The sequence below is a fragment of the Trachurus trachurus genome (assembly GCF_905171665.1).
Source record: "Trachurus trachurus genome assembly, chromosome: 16".
Taxonomy (NCBI): domain Eukaryota; kingdom Metazoa; phylum Chordata; class Actinopteri; order Carangiformes; family Carangidae; genus Trachurus; species Trachurus trachurus.
In genome coordinates this window covers 33,164,990-33,171,998 of record NC_139902.1, presented here as the reverse complement: position 1 = coordinate 33,171,998, position 7,009 = coordinate 33,164,990, and positions in this window count along the sequence as shown.

The following is a 7,009-nucleotide window of genomic DNA, read 5'->3' as shown; positions in this document are numbered from 1 at the left end:
GCCCACCAGAGGGAGCTCCGCTTCCCGGTCTGACCTCACACAGCTGCTGTCCATCAGCCAGGATGATGATGATGATGATGATGAAGGTGATGATGAAGGTGATGACTCCAGATGGCGCCGCCGGGTCCAGACGGTGACGGAGGCACCAACACCTTTACGACCACAGGCTCCGCCCCCTCAGCGGACTGTGGGCGGGGCCTAGAGCAGAGTTTTGGACGCTTGTAGCTGCAAGTTCATTAAAATGTTAATTAATTAAAGGGATAGTAGCATTTTTTTTAAAGTGGGGTTGTATGATCTCCAAATAGCCCCTAAGTACTTTAATTGCAGTAGAAGACTCTCTGCACTCCTCCCGTTAGCAACGCCTGCCCATAATAGCCCTGCCCAGAGATTTACAACATACAGTGTTGTGAACAGACCCAAAGAAACGGCCTATTTTCACGGCCTAAAAGAGGTTTTACCTGAAATAAAGAAGGGCTGGTGTTGCTAACGGGAGGAGTGCAGAGAGTCTTCTACTGCAATTAAAGTACTTAGGGGCTATTTGTAGATCATACAACCCCACTTTAAAAAAATGATACTATTCCTTTAAAGTTCAGGTTTGATTATTAACGGTCTGCTCATTGTTTTTAATGTCAACGTTTGTTTTTTAAGCAGATGAATAAGTTAAAAAATAAGATTGAATCAACGGTTTTATCTTCAGTATCAATAAGTTGTAGCTAATCACAGATCGTTTAGAGATAATTAGCAGCGTTTCTTCTTTTTATTCTGCTCTTTGTTGTCGTTGTTTGATGTGAACTCTTGTAGAAACAAGCTAACGAGCTGCAGTTGTCCACATCTGATCACTTTGGATCAATAAATCAATACGAAGGTGAAAGATTGTTTCCAGACTGTGTGCTAAACTGACCTAAACTAAGCTAAGCTAAAATAAGCTAAACTAAGCTAAGCTAAAATAAGATAAGCTAAGCTATGCTAAACTAAGCTAGCTATATCCTGACAGATGTTAAACTGATGATGATGACGAAGATGTTTGTTTATATTTTTGTTCCTAGATGATTTTTGTCTTTTTTTCTGAAATAAATTTAGAAACAATAATTTCAAGCTTCAGTTTCTGTGGTTGTTTGTTTGTTTATTGGTTATTACTCACACTCCTCCTGAAGCATCATGGGAGCTGTAGTTGTTGGACATTATTTTATTTACCAGGAAATCCCATTGCGATGTGAGAACTCTTTTACAGGAGAGACCTGGCCAAGGTAGCAGCCATGTAAAATCAGTCCATACAAGATATAAAATAAACAATAAAAGAAAACCCAGATACTCACACACAGTTCATACGAGATAAACAATGACACTCCCCCCTAACTGTATTCTTATAAAGTAGTGAATCGAAATTTGTCCGGAAGATGAAAAAATAAGAAAATAATAAGTAGGAAAAAATCAACACAATAACAGTAGTGCTTGGTGCGATTGTTACTAATAAGAAACTAATGAGTAGTTACTGAGGAACTGAGGTTCACAAAATTAGAGTAGTTACTCACTTTGATGTCTCACTTTACTTTAGGGTAGCCTATACTAAAAGGGTAACTAATGATTAAAGCAGAAGTAAGCGGAATGTTTGCTTTAATCTAAGTCTTAAATAGTTATATCTTCCGACAGCAATCACTTCTATAGAGTGTTTGGTCTGAAACACGGGTCTGTCAGTCACTCTGCTCTGCTCTGAGCCCAGGAGAAAACTTTCCTTGTATCCTACAACCTTTATCCAATGAGGAGAGAGAACGGCATAAAGGGGCGGTCCTCTCTGTGTGTGCAGCCAAGGGATGCGCGTGAATGTGGTGACGTAGGGACGAGGGCGGGGACTGCTAACTCCATCGGCTGACGGGAAGTTAGCCAAAACCACCGGATCGCTGACTTCTGCTTTAACACAATTCACAAAACCAGACACCCAAACTGCAAAATAGCTCGTATATCCATCCAAAATGCACGAAGCACTGCACATGAAGCAACCACAACTGTAAAAGCCAAACAACCAAAAAAATGTACTTGCACTGTCTCAGGTTTTAAGGGCAAAACGCCTCCGTTTAGGGTCAGTCTGTAACCGTCATGCTGGAGTATTTGTTTGTTCATTTTACTTATGGAAATGACAGGAAATGGACTTTGACTTCATGCAGCAACATGGATGTTTTCAAAAACTATAAACAACCTTTTGCACCGTATGTGGCACCAACTTCTGGCCCATCATGGACTAATGGAGAAGGTCAAACATCTCAGGAGGTAGCAGAAGTAGCAGACTCCGCTCCTTCACCTCCTCTCCTTTCTGCACTACACAAGAAAGAACCGCAACCCCGTTAAAAAAAAGTGCTAACACTTCACAATAAGGTACACAAAATTAGAGTGGTTACTCATTTTGATGTCTCACTTTACTTTAGGGAACACAAAAAGGGCAACTAATGATTGAGTAATAGTTAGTTCCTCATTAGTTCCTCAGTAACTACTCTTTTGTGTATCTTATTGTAAAGTGTTACCAAAAAAGTATCTAACTAAGTAACTTTTATGCTGAAAATTTTTTAAACAAGCCACTTTTTACTTTTACTTGAGTACATTTTTAGACCAGTAATTACATTTCAAAGTAATGGAACTTTTACTTGAGTAGAATATTTCAGTAGCCTACTCTTTCCACTTCTTGAGTCAAGTAACGGCACATTTTATTGTCAGTAACGGTAACGGCGTTATAACGGGGGAAACAGTAACTTTTTTGATTATTGTTACTGAAAGAAGTAGCGCCGTTAGTAACGCTGTTTATTTATAACGCTGTTATTCCCATCACTGTTCTGGAAACAGTGAGTTTGACTTTTTTTTTTTGAGTTTGACTTTTCTTTTAAAACTTTGAATCATATAAAATGTTAACTGACCCACTCTGATCAGATCTGACAGGTCTGAACTTTAACTTTTAATGATGAGTGTATGAAACATCTGGATTTAAACACACACCTGAAACACCTGTTAGTACAGAAGCTGTGTTCTGAACAAACACAACAACAACAACAGCAGCAGCAGCAGCAGCAGCGTTGTGGGCGGAGTTACGTAACACACAGGACGTCAAAGGTCGTCTCAAATATTAATTAGAGAGCCGCCTCGTCTCCTGCTGATGGATCAGCTGTTAATCTGCTCCGTTAATGAAAACCAGCAGGAAGCAACACACCTGATGTTAACACACACACACACACACACACACACACACACACACACACACACACACACACACACATTACAACGCAGAGGCCCCATTCTTTCATGATTAAATAGTTTCACTGCCTTTATTTAACACTGTTTAATACATTAACCGTTTGTGTCTCTTGTCCTGTTTAGTCCTGTTTTATTTTGAAGTTCAGTGTCCTGTCTTCCTGTGTGATCTCCAGTCCTCTGCTAAACGTGACACATGTTTTATATGGTTATATATTGTATGTATGCAGAGGGTACGGAAAGTATTCGGACCCCCTTTGATTTTTCACCATTTGTTATGTTGCCGCTTCAGGATAAAATCAGGGGAAAAAAACTTTTTTCCTCATCAATCTACACTCACCACCCCATCATGACAGCACAAACCCAGAATTTTATCATTTTTTAAAAACAATTTTTAATTAAAAAACAATAAGAAACTGAATTTTTAATTCTCTTTTTATTGAAGGTTTTGCAGATGAGGGATATACATTTAGTTTAGAATAAGACAAAAAAAAGTTTAAGGCAGGGAATACCTTATTCAACTCAGAATTCATTGAAAAACTCTCATCGCCTCCGCAATCCATCATCCCCAAAACATTCTCAATTTCATATAGGGGAGAGCCGGGTCGATTGATACACGGGACGATTGATACACAGCGATTTCCTCGAAAACCACACAAGCTTGAGCCGTCAGATTTTGTCACTATGTTCAGCACTCAACACCGACCAATCCTGGGAAAGCTTGTGAAATTACGTCACACCATTCAAAAGTTATTAGCGCCAACCGGTTTTTGACTACGGAAAGTAAAATGTTAGGTGCGGTAGTTTTTTTGTGATCAAAAGTTGTATTGTGTGTTTCATGCAATAATAATATGACCTAACAACAGATGAATTCGTACATAAACAGGTCCTAAATTATGAAATGTCATAGTTTTGAAGTTTAGAGGCAAAACAGGTTGAAGTGTCAGTAGTCGCTGCAGGGACGATTGATACAGCTGTTTCAAATGTCCCTCACGCCACCGTGCGTAGTGATTGTGGTCACACTGCGCGATCAATATCTGTATATAAATCACCAAATTAATAGCCTAACTGTTTTGCAATGAACAACAACCGATTTGAATGACCAACATGTATTTTTAATAAACACCACATATTTTTAATGTTCGTGTTTATGACGTGAATCAACAGATATTCAGCAAAGTGAGGGGAAAATGCCGAGGGTAAAATGACAATAAGTTCAACTGTGTATCCATAAACATGACTTAGGACAGGGAAATCAGTAAATGAAATGAAAATGCAGTCGTCCAACAACTCGTACAAAAGAAGAAAGGCGAGTTTAATCGAAATGCGGATCTTGATCTTGATGCGGAGAAATTATGTGACATTTTGGCAATAACTAGTACACTAGTATGTTGTCTGATATGCTGCATAAAAACGAGAGTAATGTCAGTAGTTTCTGTTTAAAACATGCTGTTTCAACCGTCCCTCCTCTGTGTCTCAAACGACCCGCATAGGTGGGGCGTTTGAGACACATGTCAACTTACGTTCAAAGTTATAAAACAGCGCGATCATCCAACATATGTGTTAAATTACACTTGTAACGTAACTTTAGACAAATCTGAATTAAATGATTGAAGAAACATTACTATTTCTGTGTGTGTGTTTTGTGTTGCTATGTGTTGTATTTATTCAGTTTGGGGGGAACACAGTGTCTAGAAAGCATCAGTGGCTGCAGCTGACAGGGACAGCTAACGGTATAAGCTAACGGCGGTAGCTAAGCTAACAGCAGTAGCTAAGCTAACGGCGGTAGCTAAGCTAACAGCAGGACGTCAGCTGTTAAAACCCTCCCGTTGTGGGACACGACATGAAGCTCAGTCATGTTGGAACTCAGATATCCACTGGAAAAAATATTTTTTCATGGAGCGTTTATTGAGTCACTGAGTTATTAAAGTTAAACAGGTAGCTAACCGTTAGCCCGGCTAATCTATGATAACCATGACTAATTACAAAAATGTGCACACGTAAATAGTAATGTTTGTCCAATCATTGGTTTTATAGACTTAACAAACATCAGATTAGATGTTAGATCTAAACGGCGATATGGTGACATGAAAAATTAGATATATATAGTGAAACTCTCGTCCGTCACTATTGTTCTCATGCTGGTTTTCTACCCGGAAGTAGTTGTAAACAACAAGGCGATTCGTCCTATGCAATCAACAATACAGTCACGGTGGAGTGGAGTGTCATGGCAACACCCAGCGTCATTCTCCGGAAAGTGGTGGATAGATTGATGACGAAAAGAATGAATTTGTTCTATTTTAACAAAGCTGCAAAATAACAAATGGTGGTCTGAATACTTTCCGTACCCACTACACTCTGACCCTGTGACCCCGTGACCCTGACAGCGTCGGACCTGGAGACGCGGCGCAGCGACGCGGCGTTCCTTTGTGAGAACAACAAAGCGTTGTGTGTAATGCAGTGATCAGTCAGGATTACAGAGCAGCAGCAGCAGGAAACACCACACACACACACACACACACACGAAGCTGCTAATCACAGATAAGCTGCTGACTGATGCAGACTCACACTGTTTGATACGGTTTTGTTTTTCACCGTCACATCAACCTGGTCATGATGTTTCTCACTCAAGGAGGAGGAGGAAGGAATGCTGCATTCATGGACCCGGGAAAAAATGACTTCCCTTTTCGTCACTCTCGTTTTCACAGAGGTATCAATACGTTATTCTTCTGCACAATGTGTTTGTGCGTGTGTGTTGTGCTTGTGTTCATTGTGGTTTAGTGTTTAGTGTTTCTCACAAAGATGGCAATGAGAACTCAACTACGGAAAAACACACAAAGACACAAACGTGCAACGAATTCAATAAACTGCTTCATCACTGTGATGACGACACACGAGCTGCAGAAACACCCAACTAAACAGGAAGTGTTTCTAGGGGCACGATAAAGCGATGGACCAAAAAATGTTCAAAACGAGGAGCGCTACGTGGACTTCTTTCTCAAAACTAGAGGCGCTCTTTGGAGAGGGATCCAAGGGATGTGGAAAAACAAAGAAAAACTCAAAGGCACTCTCTTGAGTTAATAAAAACGCCTTTGATAACTCTGGCATTGTCACAATAACATGGTTAAAATGACTATGACGCGTTTCGGCATCAAGCCTTCATCAGGGAGTCAAACGAGGGACCAGTCTGGGGACACGATAAAGTGAGGGACCGGTCACAATAAATGGTAAATGGTAAATGGTCTGTATTTTTATTTCACTTTACTATACCTGTAACGATACCCAAAGTGCTTTACATCATACATCGCATTCACCCATCCACACCAATATCATCCAGCTGCGGACACAAATGGGCCCCCTTCTTCTTCGCCTACCCACGCTTGTCAACATCCGGGTTAATATCTGGGTTAAAGCAGAAGTAAGCGATCCGGTCGTTTTGGCTAATGCTGCGTTCCAGGCAGGCTTTTGAAACCGTAAGTTACAGCTTCAAGTCACGACTTACGACTTTGTAGCGTTCCAGGCAACCCACTCGTGTTTTTCCGACCTGTTTTACCGGTGAAAGTCACTATAACGGCCACTCGTAACTTCTGACTCGTGAACTCGTACCAGATCGAACTGGTACGACTTCACAGGTCGGAAAAACACCAGTTACGAGTTGCCTTGAACGCACCATAACGTCTTGTCAGCCGATGGAGTTAGCAGCCCCCGCCCTCGTCATGGATCTATTGGTCCTCGTCCCTACGTCACCACATTCAGGCGCATCCCTTGGCTGCAC